Source organism: Protopterus annectens, chromosome 3.part0 (genome assembly GCF_019279795.1).
Source record: "Protopterus annectens isolate FY-2018-M chromosome 3.part0, PAN1.0, whole genome shotgun sequence".
Taxonomy (NCBI): Eukaryota; Metazoa; Chordata; order Ceratodontiformes; family Protopteridae; genus Protopterus; species Protopterus annectens.
Window position 1 is genome coordinate 77,886,155 of NC_056731.1, and position 22,834 is coordinate 77,908,988.

Here is a 22,834-nt window from a genome sequence, read left to right on the forward strand (position 1 = left end):
CAGAAGTTAGAGGATTTGTTTACTATTATTAATAGTAAATCCTGGCTTACTGACGATTATTGCACTTGTGAAAGTGGAATAGCTTGGAAAAGTGTGGTTATTTATATTTATGATTGGACTGATGAGATAAATAATATTAAGTAAAGTGCAAACAAAATACATTTAGGAAAGGAAGTGTCCTTTTTCAGTAAAGTTCATTCAAGCTCTATTAAACATTATACTACATATGACAACTTTGGAATTCAGAATATGAACATTCAGCAATCTGAGTGCTCAGAGCATGTAGAAGAAAATAAAAAAAAGAAATATAGAAGTTTACAAGTAACTAGAAAGAAAAAGAAATTGATTAAAGTGCATAATATAAATATACTATATACTGCTCTATTATGTAATCTCAATCACAAAGCATTCAGTCTACAGAAAATTTTCATTTTCCTATGGAGAAGTTAGTAAAAGAAGCAATGAGTAGGCTAAAAGCAAGTAATGTAAACTGAACTTGGAATGATTAAAGAGCATTAATGTAAGAAAGAAAAAGAGGAAAAAAAACAGAAGTTGACATGTTTTGGGCTATGGTTTCTGTGTTTCTCCATTTTCTTGTGTGGCCAGAGGTAGTTTCTTTACTCACCAGTGGGAGTGGGGAGTACTGAGCTGCTTGTTTGTCCTCAGAGGAGTGGTTAGAAGCAGCAGCTAGTAATTCATCGGCCATTTTGGGTCATTTCCTGTTTTTTCCAGCCCCCTGCTATAAAGCACGCTTTGGCAGGCTTTTCTGGCATTAGAGAACTAGGCATAACTCCTCGTGGTCCCCTGCAGAGTTCCCAAGCCAGCAGAGAGCAGAAAAAGCAACTTTCTTGATCATAAGTATTTTTTAAACTTTTTAGTTTGCATTTTTCGATCTTTTGAGCTTTTCGACTACTGTTTGTGCCTATATTACTGTTTTATTACCTTATTTTCCTGTTTTTGTGAGCTTATATTGTTGATTGCACTTGTGGGCTAAAGTATTGCTTAAAAGTAACAAACAGGCTAATACACTCAAGTGTACCAGCCTTTGATAGCAATTTAGTCGAAAACAAAGCATTTACTGCATTTTTTCTGTCTGTTTGCAAAAACAAAAAACAAAAAATATTTCTCCTTTCCTAAACTTTCCTAGCTAGTTGTTCCAGTGATCAGATTTTGCTGATCCCTGGGCTTTGTATTTGGTTTCTGTGTTCCTCCATTTTCTTGTGTGGCCAGAGGTAGTTTCTTTACTCACCAGTGGGAGTGGGGAGTACTGAGCTGCTTGTTTGTCCTCAGAGGAGTGGTTAGAAGCAGCAACTAGTAAGTCATCGGCCATTTTGGGTCATTTCCTGTTTTTTCCAGCCCCCTGCTATAAAGCACGCGTTAGCGCGCTTTAGCACGGAGCTGCTACCGTTGCACACTAGGGCAGCGCCGGTTAATCAGATTTAAACTATTAGGGCTACCTAAAGTCCAGTCTTCAAATTTTACCTTAAAACTACCTTCCTCAAAGTATACTACTGTTCTATTTAGTGTATCCTACAACTATAAATTATCTCTACTTGACTCCCAAGTAGACTATTCTCTATCTGTATAGCAAAGCACTTGCTCCTACAGTACTTATCACCTCGATACAGCACTCTTGTTATAGAAAGTACCCCAAAAAAGCAAACCCCATTTCTCGGTCACCCACATCCCCCAGAACCTTTCCTTAAGTTTTTCTGTCTATTCCTTCTAGAATGTCGAGGGATCAGTTGCTAATGTCCTCTCCTGCTCAGCTGGTGAACCTGGGAATATTGAGGCAATGTTACAATTGCCTCATGTACACAGACAACCCTCTCCTCCTCCCACAAAACACAAATACATGCGAGAGATGCAACTATACGGCCAAACTGGAGGCTGAGCTCTCTCAACATAGGACTGGCATGACCAGACAGGAGGAGAAGGTAACCACACACACTATAGACCCAGTCTCACATCATACCATCACAACCTCAAATCATACACATAAACACACAAAGACATACTCGGAGGCTCTGATCAAAAATCTACCAAAACAGCAGAGGCCACCAAAGCAGACACTCAAACAACTACCACCTCAGAACACAACACCTGCAACACATAGACCACACAGTCAGAGTGTCAAGCAGTCACAGCCCTTAAGGCCAAACACAATGCCAGACACACTAGTCATTGGTGACTCCATAGTCAGACACACTGACGTCCCGCTCACCAGACTGAGTAAGGAGAAGGTCACAGTAAGCTGCCTGTCGGGTGCTAGAATCCGCCACATAACGCATGCACTCAGGTCTCTCAACAGCAGGTACAAGTACGACTCAATCATTGTCCACGCTGGTGTTAACGACCTGAGGCGTACCTCCTTGGACTACATGAAAAGAGACATAGAGGAGCTCTCTGATTATGTAGCCCAAGCAGGTATGACCCTGGCCTTGAGCAGTATCCTACCTTCACCAAGAATGATGCCACAATACAGAGATAAGATGATCAGCTTTAACAATTGGCTTAAACTCTGGTGTCATTCAAAGGGGATCAATGTCTGTCTGCCTGGGATGACATGCTGGACAAGCCACGCTGCTTGCAAGGGACGGCTTGCACTTGTCACCCTGGGATTCGGATTTTGGCAAATGCTCTTGCCACCCCATAGTGCCTTTTTAGGCAAGGCTCAAATTCTAAACCTACCACCCTAGAACAAAACAAAGAAAAAACTAAGGGTAATGCTGCTCAATGCCAGAAGTCTCAACCTCAAGATGCACGCACTCGAGGCCCTTCTCAGTATGGAGAACATCGATGTCTGTGCTGTGACAGAAACCTGGTTCAAGGCTCCTGAGAGCACCCCAGCACTATCAGGTTTTACCTCATATCATGCGTTCTGGCCCCAAAACCCGGACAATACCAAGAATGGAGGAGGGGTATCCATATTCATCAAGGACACCCACACCTCAAGATTGGTGGCATCGCACGATGCATCGGAAACCATCCAGGTGCAATTAACCATAGGCAAGACTGCTCTGCAATTTGTAGCATGTTACAGGCCACCCTCGCAAACTCAGGAACCTCATATGGCCTTCCTGAAAACACTGGAGGGGATAAATGTATCTCCAAACACCATCATACTAGGTGACTTCAACTACCCTAATATAGACTGGGAACACTACTCAAGCCCAAACACTCTAGCCCAAAAGTTCCTGGAATTCATAAACTCAAATGCCATGGAACAACTAGTCACCATCCCAAACAAGAGGAGAAAACATACTTGATCTCATCATCACGAACATGGGAGCACAATGTTCAATGCCGGAAGTATACCCCTCACTGGTGAGATCTGATCACAAACTAATCTCGCTGGAGGTCTTCATCCCGCCCCCACCCGAAATGAAAAAGACCACAGTAAAGAACTTCTCGAAAGCCGACTTCATACTTCTAAAGACTAGTGTGGTCTCCTTTAAGGCCCCTGAGCGGGTTAACATTACTCAAACCGCTGAATCACTTACAAATGCCTTCTACCAGCACCTGCAGGGCTGCATGGATCAGGCAATCCCAAGCAAAACAAAGACTCTTTGTACCAAAGGCAAGCGTCCAGTCTGGTGGACCCCAGCCATAAACAAACTCTACAACAAAAGGAGAAAGTTACTACAAGATAGAGCAAAATCCTTAAAAGGTAAGACACCGCTGATCACTATAAGTAAAAAGCTAAGAGCTCTCATAAAATCATCCAAAGCTAATTTTGAGAAAAAAATAGCTAAGGACTCTAAAGACAACCATAAGGCATTCTTTAGCTATGTCAGAAACCTAGGAGGAAACTCCCAGATATGCTCAGAATTAGTTCAAAATGATGTGAAGATTACTGATCCTACAGACATTGCCAACATACTGGCTGACAGGTTCAGTGCAAACTCCCCACCCTCACCCCCTAAAGGAGAGATATCTATACCAAATGATTGTAGCCCCCCAAACATCTCTAACGCCCAGGTGAGAACTGCTCTCTCCAAGGCAAAGAACACAGCATCCATGGGACCTGATGGTGTCCCCGGCTGTGTGCTCCATGAACTCAACGAGGAATTAAACCCACAGTTAGGACAGCTGTTTAATCTTAGTCTCACCTCCGGATACGTACCCAGGGAGTGGTGCACAGCGACTGTGGTCCCACTCCACAAAGGCGGTGCCTCCACCGACCCTGGAAATTACCGTCCCATTAGCTTGACAAGCCTTATCTGCAAAGCCATGGAGAGGATCATAATGGATCTCATAAATAAAGACATAGGGAACTTGCAGACTTTGGATCCAACCCAGTTTGGCTTTGTCAAAGGCAGATCATGCCTTTTAAACTTGGTTGACTTTTTGAAACAGTCACCAAGGCCATTGACGAGGGAAAGGCAGTCCATACAGCCTACCTAGACCTGGCGAAGGCTTTTGATACAATACCTCACTCGGGTATCATTGAAAAACTCATCAACTTAAATGTAAACCCATACATTACAAGATAGGTTGCAAACTGGCTGAGTGACAGAACCCACAGGGTCAGAGTTGCTGGCACCATGTCAGACTCAAAGCCTGTCACAAGTGGTGTCCCACAGGGCTCAGTCCTGGGCCCACTCTTGTTTGGCATCTACTTTTCTGAAGTACAAGCAAACACAGGAGGGTTATGGCTGACAAAGTTTGCAGATGACTGCAAACTGGGCGCCGTAGTTGAAAACACATCCAACACAGATATCCTTCAGAAGGGTCTCACAGAAATGGATAACTGGTGCCAGAGCTATGGCCTAAAGTTAAATGCCAAGAAATGCATAGTCATACCCTTCGGGAAAAATAAGGTTACCCCTAGCTACCATATAGGTGGCAATCCCCTGAACACAGAAGAAGTTATTAGGGACCTGGGAACCCAGGTTGACAGTAGCCTTTCATTCGACACTCATATTGCTAAAGTAGTTAGGAAGACCTTCTACATTGCCCACCTTATCATGAAGGGATTCACATCTAGATCAAGGGAAGTCATAGTCTCCCTATACTCATCACTCATCAGACCAATGATGAGTACAATGCCCCATTCGGAATGTATCTGACCCGACACTTGCAGCAGCTGGAGAGGCCACAAAAGTTCCTCACCAAAAGGATAAAGGGTCTCAAAAATCTGTCTTATGCTGCCCGACTGAAAGAACTCCAGTTATATTCAGTTGCTTACCGCTTGCTCAGAGGTGACCTATGCCTGACATACAAGGCCATGTCAAACCCAGATTTGATGAACATGCTTCATCTCAAAAAATCTAGATCCCTCAGAGCCACAAGGGTGGGAGACTTAAACCTCGACACGGTTATTAATAGGATGTGCTGGAGGGATAGATTCATCACCCAAAGACTCCCTATGCTGTGGAACAAAATCCTGGTTTGTGTGAGGCAGAGCACCTCGCTGGCCTTGTTCAAGAGGAATCTTGACCAATGGATGGGAGATCGCAGATACACCCCAGGGGTTACCTCAGTGTCACTGCTCGACAGAGGCACAGCAAAATAATGGGCATAGTTTCTCCAAACTAAAGGGGTGGCGTAAGCCACAAAACTATGGGCTAGGCTTATAAATGCCCTCGGGCAGATAGCCTAGTATGAACCTATGAACCTATGAGCTAGACAAGAATTGCATGCTAGCAAACAAAATAAGTGGAGAAAATAGAGATGTTAATAAGACTAAACTGTTTTGAAAGAGAAGACATTACTGAATTATAAGTGTTAGATTCTTCAGATCTTGTCAGAAATGGTGTACTTAAATTTGGTGATTCAATTAGTAGAGGAGCTGATACTCAGATTTAAAGATAGGATAATGTACATTGAATAGTGTTATGATTGCCAAGAGCAATAATAGTGGATATGACAAGGAACTTAGAATGACTTAATATCAGGAAATATGAAGATATTTTATTCATATTAGTTGAAATGCTCTATTCTTGAAGGACTCACTGACTGAAAATATGGAGTTTGAAACCCTCTTAGACAATATAGCTTGTACGGGTGTTAAGATGTATTTTTACATGCAACATATAGAAAGGAATGCCAGGCAATTATGAATGAAAATATTTTGAGGTAAATGCCAATATAAAAATGGTCCATTTTATAAAAAAATGAAAATGGGTACAGCATCTAGTCCTAATTTTGAACATAAATATTTATACATGATGGAATCTACTTTTCAAGAAAAAGGAAGATAATTTTAGAAAATATAATGTAATGTTTGACTAAAACAATGCAGAGTTATTGTTAGGTCAGAAAGTTAACTGTTCATAAAAAAAACAATTCTTGATTTATTTATGCTAATTGTTAAAACTAGGAGCATTAATAATAAATATTTATTATTGGAAAATTTGCTATGCTCATATAACATTGAAGTTGTTATTGTTTTTGAAGCATGGTTAAAATAACTGGAACTCAGATCTGCCAGTGTATGGTTAACTCAAATGGATATTTTAACAAAACATCAAGCAATTTATAATAGGAATTAAAGATTGTTATGAGACCTAAGAGTATTATATATTTGATGATAACACCAGTTCTGTAAATTAAGCAGTTGAAACCATAAAGACAGCCCTGAAACAGATTATAGTTGTTGGAATGTATAGACCAGGCCACTAATGTCAAGCAATAAAGACCTAGCAAAATTATAAATTTCTTTCATGAAACTCAGTAGGGAAAGTAATACTAATTGGGAGTACTTAAATTTACCAGAAAACAGACTGGAATAATATTGAATCTTAATTAAATTGTTTACAATGTATGTCCAGGAACAGCAGATTGCAAACAAATCTACCAGGGAATGGAATATCTTAAACATTGTTTTTGTTCCTAAGGAGATAATTGTTATTTCACATTACTTCATGTCAAGTTTTACCACCTTTGATTTGCAGTGATGTTGTGGCTATCAAGATTAAACTACTGCTAGACAATTCTACCAAACTGAAATATAAACTGATGCACAGAAAATTAATGATAAACTTTGTGAAAGCAAAACAGACACTATGTAAAACTAATAGTTATGATGCATTCAGTGGAAAGACAGCCAAGGGTATGTAACGAGATTTGAAAGGGAAATTGATTGAATGAAAAATAAATAAATACATAAATAAATAATAAAATTAAAAATGCATATCATCAGGATTTAGGAACCCAGCATTAAGAGAGAATATATTTTCAAAAGAGAAAGCTACTTAAGTAAAATGGGAGATTCAGTAAATATAAGAAATGGGAACTAGGTCAACTACAACTTTGCAAACTGAAATACACAAATGGGATAATTAAATGTTATGTGAGACAAGATCAAGAATAATATGAAGAAAATTCATATTACTTTGTTGACCATAACAGGAAGCCATTTTATAGATATATAACACATGCTAGGAGTAAAGACATGCAATCTGATAAACTGTGTATAGGCTCTAAAAAGTGGGCACTACATTGTTCTTACAATATCGAGGCAACTTTAGATATTGAAATCAAATCAGATTATTTTTAAAAATAACACAAACTGGACTCCAACAAAGTACAGGGAGAAGACAGAATTAGTAAGAATGACTTAAGAACACTTCAGCATGAACATACCATGAGCATGAATAAATACTATTATATATGTGATTCCCTAAGTATGGGTATATTCTTTAAGACTGGAGAAATGTACTTGATAAACCCATCTTTAAGGGAAAGAGGCATTGGATAAACCCAAAGCTGTATAGACCTATAAGTTTACTTTCTTGCTTTAGAAATATAATGGATACATTTATTTTGGATAATTTATTATCAAAAAGTGAAAGGTTTGGACATGAATCCATATATTTGCATAAATCAGTATGTAAATATTGAAAATAGTTATATAATTACCTGTAATATAATGTTCAATTATAATATAGTAACAACTATAAGTACAAAATTGTGCTGTGATGTAATTTATATAGACAACTTCAGCATTTGATAGGGTCATACATAAAACAATGATTAATAAATTAAAACAGGTAGTTATTAATGTAATCTTGATAAGATGGATAGATGCATAACTTACAAATACAGCATGACAAATATACAGTAACTGGATAGGTGAAATTGTAGGTTGCAGTCATTGTGTGTCACTGGACTCTGTCCTAGGCCAATATATGTTTAGGTTGTAGGTTGTAGCTTTAAGATTTATCTTTTTCAGTTGAATTGGTTTATAGTCTGCATACAGATGAATTGAAAATGAGTAAACTAATTCTGTTACACATAGGGTGTGTCTGCAAAAGAACTTGACTAAATTGACAATCTGGACACAAGAGAATAATATGCTGATAATACATAAAAAGCAAGTATATGAGGTTTGGAGAGATAGATGGAAGGGTGAATATATAATACAGCACATAGTGATTTTAAACTGTGGATTCATATAAGGACCCGAGTAAATGGATGTATCCAGCTTAGAATTTTTCTTGATTAAATCAATCAATTGGTTAATGATAGCTATAAAGCTATAGACTGTATAAAAAGAACTATATGGTCTAGGAAATTAAAAATGATTAAATAATTGTAAATTACATTAGTCTCAAATTAGAGTATGGAATAATCATATGGAAAACGTATAAGAAAACAAGCATTAGTAAACTAGAAAAGAGTTCAGAGGAAATATACCAAGGGCATCCATAGAGATGAATGTTTATGTTATTATGAAAGATTGAAGTATCTGAGTTTGCACATTGTCTCATAAAGATGTTCAAGAGGAGATCTTCTTCAGGAGTATATACTGCATTTAGAGACAGTTACCTCAGGGATGTTTGAAGTTATCAAAGAGAAGTAGAAAATCATCAGTCAACCTCTGAAGCAAAGTGGATAGGAATGAGAGATGTATTAACTGGTTCTCTGAAAAAGTAGCTGATGCATAAAATAAACTACCAAATTATATTAAAGCAAGCACTAGTTTTGATATTTTTAAGAACAACTTGGACACTTATTATGGAAATGACTGCCTGAAATGACATTATTTTCATCTCTTGAAATATTTCTATATATGTATGTATGCATATTATTTTTAATAATCGATTCTGATATTATAACAAAGATAATTTTAATATTAACTTTTCAGTTTTCTTTACACAATCATGAGATTGCACATTTGAATGTAATATGTGACAAGTGCCACATCAGAATTTACAAACTACTCAAAAATGTTTGAAATATTTTTTGCAAAATGTCACAATGGTATTATAATAGAGTAACACTGCTTTATATTACACATATCACATACATGCCCACCTAATTCCCGCACATATACTTACAATCACACATGCATTGTCTAAAAAAGAATATTAATATGAAGATTATTGTATGTTATAGACAATTTCTTCATGTCCCTGAACAATTCCTGTAAAACTTATCATACTTCTATAGTATTCTTCATGTAGGAAATCAAAAGGGATTTATATTCTTTGTAATTAGTGCATGGCAATAATTTGACCTAGGGAGATATAAAATATCATTCATAATGTTCTTTTTACAAGCGATACTGAATTGGAGCATTAACAGGCAATTATTCCATTTATAGCCTTGCTTATTTATTATGGCAGAGTGGTCAACCAAATATCAAGTAAACATCTCCACACAGTTTGAAAAGAGATATAAACAGGTCAACAAAATAAGTTTTACCACAGATAGAGCAATGGAATTAAGATACTTTATGGATAGCTTAACAGTTAATTTGTGGGGAGTTATGTAGATATTAAACAAAAGTGGGAATTTTTGACTAATACATTTGGAATATGTTAATACTTATATGCATTATTCTCCAAAGTTTTCATTTGATTTGATTTTGGTCTCAAGATGACATGAGGACGAATATCAATAAACATCCAGTTCTCATGATAACTATAAAAATCAATCAGAGCCATTTAGAAAGGTTTGGGAAGAGAGATTGGATAAGCAATTCACAAAGAAACAACTGGAGGATATATGTACAGTACGTCTCCAAAATATGCAACAATATCTACAAGGTTTAGGAGTTTTGCCTGGAAATGTTTACATAGGTTCATAGATTAGTGCTAGGCTGACTGCTCTTGTAAGCCATTTTAAGCCGCTGAGGAAGCGATTTTTAAAACAAAAGTGTATGGTGGAGCATTAATGTGCTGTGTGTCTGTGGAATAAAGTGAACTGAAGTGTGCTGAGCCATCTGTGGGTTTTTTTCACAATTTTCTAAGCTTGACCTGCTCAGGGCTTTATTGTTTTGCTTGAAAAGCTGCTTCATTTTGTGGATTACCATTTTAAGCCTAGCCAATCACCCCATGTGAGAACCAAACCCTGCACCTTGTGTGTGTAAGGTAAACACCTTATCCAGTATGCCGACTACACACCCCTTATGCCAACCTCCCACCCTGTTCTTTATATGCTTAACTGCAGTCATCCCTATCAGCAGAATCTTTGTCCATTCCAGTGTTGCTTAGTTTCCTATACTTTCTCCTACTTTATAAATATATTCTGAATGACTGTGAATCTCCTTAAGGATCTGTGTCCAAAATTTCATTCTTTCCTATTTCCTGAATTACCCCATTGCTTCATCATCCTCATCATTATCCCTTTCCACTTTTAATTGTAGCATTCTGCTTGTGCAGTGTATTAGAGCTTTAACTGTGTAGCTCTAAAATATCCCTTCAAAGCAGTTAATCCTAAACCCCCTTGTTCTATCGGAAGAATCAACTTACCCCACTTGACTCTTGCCCTCTTCCCACCCACATAAAATCCTTCAACTCTTTATTAATTAATATAACCACTTTTCAAAAATGCAAAAAATTACCACTAAAGACCAGGAACTTAAACCTCCAACACAATGTCAGCAAAAGTTCTTTAATTCAATAACAGATATACTGAATAGCAGCAAAACAGTCTCTCTTAGCACCTCAGCTGAAACAGCCTTTACAGAGTAAATAACACCTAGAAAAGCATCTCCTTTTATATAAAAAAAATTTAAACTCTTAATAAGTTAATTAATTAAACACTTTCAATTAATTAATAAAAATGCTAAAAATTAAAAAAAAAACCTTACATTTAAATACAACTTTTCCAATTGCATTCTTTATTCAACCCTTTCGGTTGTAATGTGTTGTACTTTAATATAAAAATTGATTCCTTTTTTCTAAGTAAATATTTAATCATATCTTCACTAACAAATCTTGAACTAATTTGTTCTAAAACTGAAATGTGTAAAGTACTAAAATCTCCCTGAAGTTTCCTATTAAAATGCTCTGCTATTGGATTCATAGCCTTATTATTTTTGATGCCCCTAACATGTTCCTTTATTCTTTTGCCTAAGCTTATTTTGCTTTCTCCTATGTAAAAACTTCCACAAGGACATATTTTATACCCCAAGTAGACTCCAGAGACTTTTTCCTCCGGAGACAGTAAATGCTGGAGGTATGAAGGGAAAGAAAGAGATAAATGGGAACATATTTTCTGGGAGTGTAGTGAGTTGGTGGACTTTAAGGATTCTCTGCAGGATGTACTGTCAGAGATACTGGGTGGACAGATGATTTTTCTGTTCTATGATACAGAATTGGAATTGCCTAGACATGGAAAGGCCTTGCTATGAGCAATAATGGTGGCTGCCAAAAAAGCAATTTCTAGAAAATTGAAGGTAGTTGACCCCTTAGTTGATAGTACCTGCAATTATTGCATATTCATGTGGTTAGCAGAACTGCTGAAGGTGTTTGTAGCATCATTAGTCTTTTTTATGATAAATGAAATGTTATTTGTTCCCATTATCTTTGTTTACTATATTGCTAAATGTCTACATGTTTGCTGTAAAGTATACGTTCTACTTTTGGTCTCCTTCCTGACTTTAATCTAATTATTTATTTATTCTCTAGTTGTTCATACACCCTAATTACATACCTTCCCAGATTACTGCCCGGCTTTGAAAACAGTTTGACAGTCATGGCCAAGACGTTACAATAATTCAAAGTACTTTTAAACAAAAACTAAAGGGCAGGTCTACCATTCCAAGCAGTTAGTAATTCTTATTGTAAACCACAACTTCAAGCGCACACTACTGGATGCACTACCCTCCCCCCAATACTGGTCTAATATTTACTCGGCTGCCTACATATTTTTCCTCTAATTGCAACCCCTTGCTAATCTTTACTTTCTTTACTTTCACTTACTTCACACTAGCATCCTCTAGTTTAGCTTAGGAACTTTCCTAGAAGAGAATCTACCCCTCAGCTAAAAGTCAACACTGCCTCCTACAATAGTTTTTCTATATTTTCAGATGCCTAGCAAATATCTGGCTGATACTAAAGAATTTCTCCTTTCTTACCTGCTTTTCAATGACAAGGGATTGTTTTTTTCTTTTCTGCCTGTACTCCACATTGTGGGTTTGCCCACTCTGTTTGCCCTTCATTACGCTCAGGCTCATTCCACTCGCCTACCCTACCCCCATTCTCACCCACCCCCACTTCTACTAGCTTTATGCTTCCTGTAACTCCACGTTCTAGACATCTGACCAATTACTGTTTTCCCTTCATCATTAAAGTCCCCTCCCCTACCCTGTCTCTTGTTCTCAAATAACACTACACCTCCCACTATCTATTTTAACATTTACATACAATATCTAATCCTCATAATTCAATTATGCACCACTTACTATGAATTTTGTTAATCCTATTTGTCCTTAGTACTTTACTACTCCTATTATCCATCTCCATCACTGCTAACTCTAGAAAAAAAAATCTCCAAAATCCACAACATTAACCACCACCTACAGCTTAACATAGATAGTTACACCAACATCTCACCATCCCCATTAGCAAGCAACACCCTATGAGTACCCAAATCACACGTTACCCCCACTACCACTAAATTGAAATTAACACATTACTCACAATTGCCATTATTAAGAATGCATCAACCACAGACACTACTACATCTCCTCATAGTATTATCTCACTGTGAAGATGTTCACCCCAATTCTGTTCCAGAGAACTTATCAAAATATATTCATTCCCCTAAAGCCCATGATTTATACTTTGTAACTATCAATGCACAAAGCCTCTGCAAGAACATAACTGAATTCCAGTCTTGGCTTTGTTACCACTCACCAGATATAGTAGTGATAATTGAAACCTGGCTTAAAACTCATATATGTGACTCTGAAATCCTTCCACCAGGCTACAATATTCTTCAAAATGACAGGAACCATAAAAAGGAGGAGGTATAGCCCTAATTAATAGAGGATCTTTAGCAATAAATATACATCCAAAACCAGTCCCCACCTTCAAAAGCATGGAAATCCTAATGACAACCCTCTATATAAACCCTAACAAACACTTCTGTATTGTCACCATCTATATTCCCGTGGACAAAACACCCCCCACATATAATACTTTCTATGTTGGAGTAATCAAAATATCTCCCAAGAAACTATCATTCTGGGAGACACTAACATCAACTGGCAAAACCTAACCTCCAAAGCTCCAAATAATAGCATTAATCTCCATAGTTTCACACAACTTATCACAGAGCCTAGACTTGCATTAAACACCCGAGTTGAAGCTACTTTAGATTGTATTCTAGTATCCCATTCCCACATCTACACCAAAACTGGTACCTTCTCAAACACTCTAAGTGACCACCTACCTTTATATACCCATAGAACCCAACTTCACATCCCCATATCTTACATATATAAATTTATCAGGAACCTCACTCACTTTAACAAACCATATTTATCACTGCCCTTCAAGCTCAAAACTGGTCCCCTTTAAATTCACTGCCCCTAGATGATGCTGCTCAATATTTTAATAACATCTTTCTTAACACATTAAATAACCTAGCACCTCTTCGTATAAAATTAATCAAACCAGACCATGCCCCTGGTTAACAAAGTATACCAAACAAGTCCTCCTCTCTAGAAACAAAGCCTGGAAAATTTGGAAAAAATGTAGGACTATACAAAATGAACACAACTTTAAAAAACGGAGAAATGTTGCAATAAAACTTATCATAACTGATAAGAAAACCTATTTCTCCTCAAAACTCTCCTCCCAAACTAATAATCCAAAAAAGGTCTGGAAATTTGTATCCTCTCTTCTTAATCCAGGTAACATTCAAAACCCATCACCCTCTCCTGACAAAAATCCTCTCCAGATAGCACAAATATTTAATGCCCATTTCATTGATACCATCCAAAAAACTAATCAAGGACTCTTCCTCAATATCTAACCCAATTTTCAGAAATGCCACACAAACTGACCCCATATCCACCTCTATAGACAGCATAGTTTATTCGAATAGTATTTCTCCCAATCCACCCTTCTCACTTCAACCTGTACCTACATCCCTAGTTCTAAAATGATTAACCAAACTAAAGCCCTTCTCTCTGTCCGCTGATAACATACCACCAGAATACTTAGAACTTGCAGCCAGAGCCATAGCTTACCCTGTTAGCATTCTTATCAATCTTTCTATCACTGAATCATATATGCCTCAAATGTTTCAACCATAGAAAAAAATCCATTATAACCCCATTACACAAAGGTGGCAATGCTCATGATCTCTCCATCTACCAGCCTCCATTCTACCCCCACTATCAAATATTCTGGAAAAATGCATTCAAATCCAACTACTAAAGCACCTCATTAACAATAACCTCATAGCTCCCACTCAACATGGTTTTTGCCCACGTCATAGTACTACCACAGCTTTACTGTCTTTCACTGATACTGTTAATAAAGCTCCTACTGGACCTGTCAAAGCATTTGACACAGTATCACACCCTAAGTTATTACAACACTTAGAAAAACGTGGATGCACTCTAAGTGTAATAACCTGGTTTTCCTATTATCTAAGTAACAGAAAGCAATCAGTTACATGGCAAAACCAACAATCAGAATACCTGGCAAACAACACTGGTGTCCCCCAAGGGTCCATTTTAGGACCACTACTCTTCAGTAATTTCATTAATGATCTAAACAAAGCCTCCCAGCAAAGTATATTGATTCAATATACAGATGATTCAACTATCATTTCATCCTCCAACAATTTCACTAACCTCCTCCAACAATTTCACTAACCTCTACAGGATCACCCAAGATGCCTTCTCTTCCATTGAAACCTGGCTAAATGACACACAATTAATGCTGAACCCCCCAAAATGTAACTGCTAATATTCTCATCAAGACATATAACTGTAGAATTCTAAATTTTCTCCCATAATAAAACAGAAATTTAACACATGACAATATGCAAAACTTTTTTAGGAATTACTATTCATGATAAATTCTCCTTTGAACAACACATACTGAATAAAGTAAAGAAAACTCATTTCCAACTGGGAAAATTATATTAACATAAACTCTACCTAAACAAACTAAGATAAAACTAGCTAACACTTTGCTTATTCCATCCATCTTATATAGAAAGCCCATTGTCACCAACCTTCATACATCCCTCAGTAGTAAGCTGCAATCTTGCTACTACAAAATAGCAAAATTCACGTCTAACTTGCCCAACTGTTCACATCACTGCAATGCTATCTGAAACCTGTCCTGGCTAGAATTTCACCACTATCTCTACTTTACTCAATTAACACTTGCTCATAAGCTAATTTTGAAACATGATAGCTGTCCTGCTCTTCAGTGTATATTACACACTTACAACCCAAAACTGAGACCGCCGCTCCTCAGAAAGAACTCTCCTATATGTAGCTAAACCCAATAAGAGAACAGGACAATGCCTACACTCATACTACATTCCTAAACTATGGAATATCCCCCCTCATCTATTACTCAACTTGACTCTCTAATGGCCTTTAAAGCTGCACTAAAAACCCAGTTTTTAAAAAAAATCCTACTTGTACCTGTGAAATACAATGTAAGCCCCCTTAACTTCTCAAACATTATTTTACTTAATTCTTGCCTTCAGCCTTCTCTTATATCTTTTCTTCTTCTCTGAATCTTTATTCTACTACCTATGATATGCATCACTGTTATTAATGTTCTTTCACTACTTTCAGGTGCATTGAAGCATGTTTACTGTTCTAATCACTATTATTCTTCTGTGATTGAAAGTATATTTTAAATATTTTATATACATCTTTTCAACTTTGTATTTGGTTTTTATATTTGTATCTGTATAATAATTGTACAATATATTGTTTGTCTGTTTAACTGTGGAGCTTTTCTCCTTAGTCCTCCACTGAAAATGGGTTTCTAACCCAGTGGACTTTCCCAGTCAACAAATGTCAAATAATAATGGTGGTGTAGCAATACTGTTTAAGAACCATCTTAATATCTCTACCCTACCAGCCTATCCAACCCAAGATAGTAAAGTGGAAGCCATCATATCAAAACTTCAACTTAATGCCAAAAAAGCCCTTTACATCATCTGTATTTACATACCTCCAGGAAACAACATACCAGTTGTAGAAGACTTTCTCAATTGGGTTTCCAACTACTACCCCCAAGAAACCATCATTCTTGGTGACTTAAATATTGACTGGAATGCTATTAATAACGATAATCCCATCTCCCACATTAACCTAAATGGTTTCACCCAAACCATTACATCCACAACAAGAGTAAATAAGTTAAACAGAAAACAGACTATATTAGACTGGATTCTTATAAACAAACTTAATATCACTTATAATGTTGGGACCCTGCCTGATGACCTCAGTGATCACTGTTTAACATACATTGCAAGAGAAAAGTCTGATTATCTTCCCCCCCTTAATATAAGAAAAATACGTTCCACTAAACACTTCAAAACCGACCTTTTTCAGAACGAACTCAGAACTTGCAACTGGAACCCTTTAAAAACGCTTCCACTTAATGAAGCAGTATTATTCTTTAATTCTACTTTCCTTTCTATTCTAGACAATCATGCCCCCAAACGCACTATTAGAATGAAATCTAATACAGCCCCTTGGCTCTCAAATGAAACTAGAAAACTAATACTCTCCAAAAACAAGCTCTGGAACAAATGGAGGTCCCATAGAATCAGCTCTGATTTTCATCACTTTCGCCAACTTAGAAATCTTACCAAAAAAGCCATCCTCACAGATAAAAGAAAGTTCTACTGCAACCTACAAGAAACTAACCTAAATAAACCAAAACAATTCTGGTCTTCTATTAATAGACTCCTTACTCCTGGTACTGCTAAAACTCCCTCCCCACTAAATGCCAACCCTGACACCCCTCTTCAAACTGCAAATACTTTTAACTCATTCTTCTCTGATACTATTCAATCTCTCGCTAGACAATTAAATACTAATAACTTTTATCCTCCTAACAATCACTTAAACTCTAACTGTAGCTTCTCTTTACAACCCATCTCTACTTCTACCATCTTCAAACTACTTCTCAAACTCAAACCGTGTACTCCCTCTGCTGACAAGCTCCCTCCCCTATTCTTACAGAAAGCAGCCAAAGAAATTGCTTACCCAATTTCTTTACTCATAAATAGAACCATCCAAGAAGGAACCATCCCTCATATCTGGAAAATTTCTCATATTATCCCACTACATAAAGGTGGTAACTCTATTGATTATTCAAACTTTAGACCTATTGCTCTTCTCTCTCCATTAGCAAAAATTATGGAGAAATGTATACATCAGCAACTGGTACAGTACCTATCTATTCACAATATTTTAGCTCACTGTCAGCATGGCTTTAGACCCCACCATAGTACTACCACTGCCCTCCTTTCCTTTGCAGATACCATTAACAGCAATCGCAACAAGAACCTACTCTCTTCTGCCCTATTCATTGACCTCTCTAAAGCTTTTGACATGGTCAACCACTCTTCTCTAATTAGCATTCTCAACTCCCTCTCATTTGACAGCCTTGCCATTAACTGGTTTACATCATACCTCAGTAACAGACAACAAGCCGTTCTTTGGGAAAACCATATCTCCTCCTTACTTCCCATTGAAATTGGTGTCCCTCAAGGCTCTATCCTTGGTCCTCTCCTGTTCTCCCTCTATATTAATGATCTCCACTCTGTAATTCCTCAAGCTACCTGCATTCAATATGCAGACGACTCTACTATCATTTGTTCAGCATCCACCTCCTCTGATCTAACCACTCTAACTCAAAATACATTCAACACTGTAGAAACATGGTTTACTAGACGGTATCTACTTCTCAATGCCAAAAAAACCAAACTTCTCCTCTTCACCCCCACCACTCGTACCTCTCCACTTAACTTCTCTATCTACTCAAACAACAAAACTATCATCTCTCCTGACTCTACAACAAAACTACTTGGTATTACCATTGATAACAATCTCTCTTTTGACCAACACATCAACAACACTATCAAAACTGTTAACAAAAAAATTGGATCACTATACCGTATAAAACCTTTTCTTACCCAATCAACTAGAGCTACTATTGCTCACACCCATCTTATATCAACTCTCTTCTATGCCTCTCCTATCTTCACCAACCTTAAAAAAACTAACCTAAACAAACTAGCAACTTGCTATAATAACATTGCCGCTTAGCCACTAGTAACCCTTTTAGAACACATCACTGCCTCAATTTGAAACAGTTAGGCTGGCTGGAACTACAAAACTATCTTAATATTTCACAACTTACAATTGCCCACAAACTACTGTACCAACCTAGTAACACCCCTATACTTTCACAACTACTACTCCATTATAACAATCTCACCTCTCTTCGTTCCTCCTGTAAACTTATGACCAAACCCATAAAGGCCCACAACTTAGCTGGTGACTCTCTTTTCACCAATACTGTAGGCAGAGTATGGAATTTGCTGCCTACAGAGTTAACACTAATCTCATCCCTACCTCTCTTCAAACAACAAATCAAACTACATTACCAAAACCACTGGCTCTGCTCTTGTAGTACTCCAGGCTAACTTCCCTCTCCTTACTCTCTCCTTACCTTTTACCCTTCTTCTGCCTGAAACCAAACATCTACCCTGCTTCCCTTCCCCCTGTCCTCTTATGCTCTGACCTACATCTACTATCTCTCCCACCTCGTCTTGACTGTCTTTTTTCTTCTCCTCTCTTCCTTATGATTCTGGCCTTGTGCCCTATCGTCTCTTTCCTTCATACTCCTTCCACTTCCCTTCTAGCTTTTACTGTCATCTTCTTGGCTGTTGCCTTACTGCATAACCATTTGTTTTAGGTAAACTTGCCTTGAAATCTACAGTACATTGTGTATGAATTAAAATTTTTGAGTTCCTTAAATGTATGCTGATTTTGACTACATAGTTGATTTAAATGTATATTTGTATGTGTAAGTCTTTATTAACAATTTGTCAATCTGTCTTGTTTATGTTGTGTGTGGAGCTTTTCTCCCCGGGCCTCTACTGAAAATGGACATATATCCAGCTAGACTAGCCCGGTCAACAAATGTAAAATAAAATAAAAAATAAATAAATAAATAAATAAATAAAATCTAAACCAACTACACTGGAACTAGTAAATATAGTAACAAAGATAAAACAACTGGAATTGAGATCTTTAGAAAAGGGTACCAGCAAAATACATAGGAAAATGGGAATTGTGGGAAAAATGCATACAAGAAATGAATCAGGTCTAAAAGGTGGCAGGAGTTAAATGAGCTATGTAATGTTTGAGTGAGAAAGATTGGGTATATTATAAGTGATGCATAATGTTTGCAAATGGGAGTGTGCCAGTATGGTTTGTGATGTAAAATGCTTGCAACTAGGATTATGTTGGTGTGGTTTGTTTTCATTTATATAAATGTTTAATAGCTTATATTGTAAGTGATGATTTAATAAAGGTGTTTCCTGTTGAAAAAAGGCAGGAGTTGAATAAGTTATGCAAGTTATGAAATATTGATTAGGTTATATGATATATAACAATGTATGTGAAGTATACTGCTTGTTATGTTAATGTAGTTTGATTGCTTTTATATGAATGCATATTGTGCCCATTTCACAAGTGGTAATTCAATAAAGGTGTATGGAAAAAAAAGAAAAATAAACATCCAGTTCTAAATAATATGTTGATGTCTGAATTAAATTGTAAATGAAAGATAAATGTTTCCTTTTACAGCAATTCAATCAAGAAGAGACTATTTCCCGATCTTTTTGAATGCAAGTAAATTATTTTGAATAATCAAGTATGTCTGTTTTAATTAACTTGAAATATAAGATGAGTGTCTATTAAAATTCCACAAAAACACATGATTGAATTTAGATCTAATGAACCATTGTCCACCAGGTGACACAAGCAATGGAAACATTATTAGAAACGTAATACTTAAAAGGTATATTATTTATACATTATGAATATTTACAGAAAGATACCCGTGTAAAAATTCATCAGACAGACATTGTTTATTTCTTAAATAGAGAGCATCTAAAATCGAGTGTTGTAATAAATTAGGGCATTTTTGAGAAATATATGAAATGGATGCATTTGCAGGAAACATAAATTTCATGTTTTAACAACCTTATCATTTTTAGAGGAGAATGGATAAGAGGTGAGCCCTTGCTAAGGTGGCTTTGGTAGTTTTAGTGATGAACTGTCTGTTCTTGTATAGGAGACCAAGCTTTTTGATAACTTTCTTAATTGTTTGGGCTATGTGTAAGTCAAATTTTAGGTTATTATCAATTTCAATGCCTAATAGTTTTGTGTGTGCTGTTGGGGTGATTTATATGTTGTCTTTAGATGTTATGGTAAAGTCATTATTTAGTGGAGGAGATCTACCAGGGCTAAAGAGAATGAGTTTTTTTTTTTTTTTTAGGGGGGGGATTGAGAATACGTTTTATGTAATTGTATATTATTGTTTGAAAAAAAATTAGAAATCACAAATAATTTTATCATCATCAATATGCTATAATAAAATGCAATGTTCGGAATTTTAAGATTATCTTTTTCTTCTTGCATCTGTAAGACTTTTAAGAAAAAACTATGATAACCATTTTGTTAATAACATTTTTGAATAATGCTGTTCATATATGTTAAAAATCTGGCGGGATTCATGAAATGCAGTAGCAGCAAAAGGAACAGAGTTAATATATACATTCTTTATATTTTTAATATTGAAGACCTAAACAGAAGACTACTTTTAAGTTTATGTTTCCAGGACCAGAGTTGACTTTTTTAATAAGTTCTGACATTGGAATAAATTGTGAAACAAATATATACTTTATACAAATGACAGCACTTATTAAAATTCAGAGATATAGTAATAGATAAGTCTGGGAGAATGTAATAGGATATTTGGATTTCTAAGGAGGAAAAAATGATAACTTTAATTTGTAATTAGAGGTTTTGTTATAACTGCAAATTATTTTTAATTCATGTGAGATAAAAACATTATTACTTTTATAGTATTGTAGGATGTTGTCCACAGCGAATATAACATTTATACTTCATTTCCCAAATCTCCTACCTTATTGTTTTTGTACAGCAAAGACTATTTGCAAAGAGCAGTTGAAAAAGGGATAAAAGATAAGATGGCAGACAGCAACCTTGCCTTGTTCCAATTAAGATTTTAATAAGATTGGAAGCTACAGGTGAATTATAATATGGCTGTAATAGCTTGTATATAAATAAAAGAAAAAAAAAAAACAAAATCTTCTAGGATCACAAAAAGAAATGGAACATGAACACGATCAAAAGCATTACTAGCATCAAGAGTAAAGACAGCATGATTATTGAATGTGTTAGTGTTGTGACTCATGATTAATTCCAACATATTTTTATTATATTGTTACACCCCAGCATCTGTGAATCAAAATTGGAACCTAGAGAAAAGCGGGTTAGCTGTAATCTGAAATCTGTTAGCCAAGAAGGAAGCATTTATTTTATTTTTTTATTTATTTTGCATTTATTTACCGGGAATGTCTGACTGGACACAGATGCATTTTCAGTGGAGGCCTGGGGAGAAAAACTTCAAACTTTAATACAGTTAATGGAGATAAAACAGTCTCATATAAGGGAACATAGTACAATACATGTTAAAAAATACATTAAAAATACATTACAATTGAGCTTAGGTAGGCCTGGGGAGAAAAGCTCCCAACACTACTACAGTTCCAAGGAGACAGAAATAGTACCAAAGAAGAAAACAGAGCCATACATGTTAAGAATATATTTGAGTACAGATAGCAAGGATAAACAATGTCTAAATTTCTGGTAGTAAGTCAATACCCATGTAAATATTTTTACAAGTGGGACTTGGGGAGCAAACTTTTGATCCTTAGCAGAATCCTAGCAACAGTGCAGTGGCATGGCTTAGCCTAGGGAGTAACATGAGCAATGGCAGTTATTATTGTAGTGGGTTTTGAGAAGCTTTTTAAATTGTGAGGTGGAGGTGGTGGAAGTTAAGTGGCTTGGAAGTGAATTCCAGGTTCTAGCAATGAAGCAAGCAAAGAGAGATTTACCAGCATCATTTTTATGTTTGATGACATTTATGTGTTTCTAAGAGCTAGATCTTAAGGTTCTATTGGTGGTGTTCAGGTGAATTAGCTTCTGAAGTGCAGGGGTTTTGTTGGGAAAGTAGTATTGAATGTTGGTTGAGTAGGAGTAGTTGGGGTAGCTCAACCCAGTTAAGTTGAGTGAGGGCTAGACAGTGATGGGATCTATGAAAAGCATCAGTAGCAAACTTGGCAATCTTGTAGCAGGATTCCAATTTGCTTAGTTCATTGTGGTGAAGGTTAGTTAAGATAGGGGAGGCATAGAGGAGAATATATAAGAGGTGAGCCCTTGCTAAGGTGGTTTTGGTAGTTTTAGTGATGAACTGTCTGTTCCTGTATAGGAGACCAAGCTTTTTGTTAACTTTCTTAATTGTTTGGGCTATGTGTAAGTCAAATTTTAGGTTATTATCAA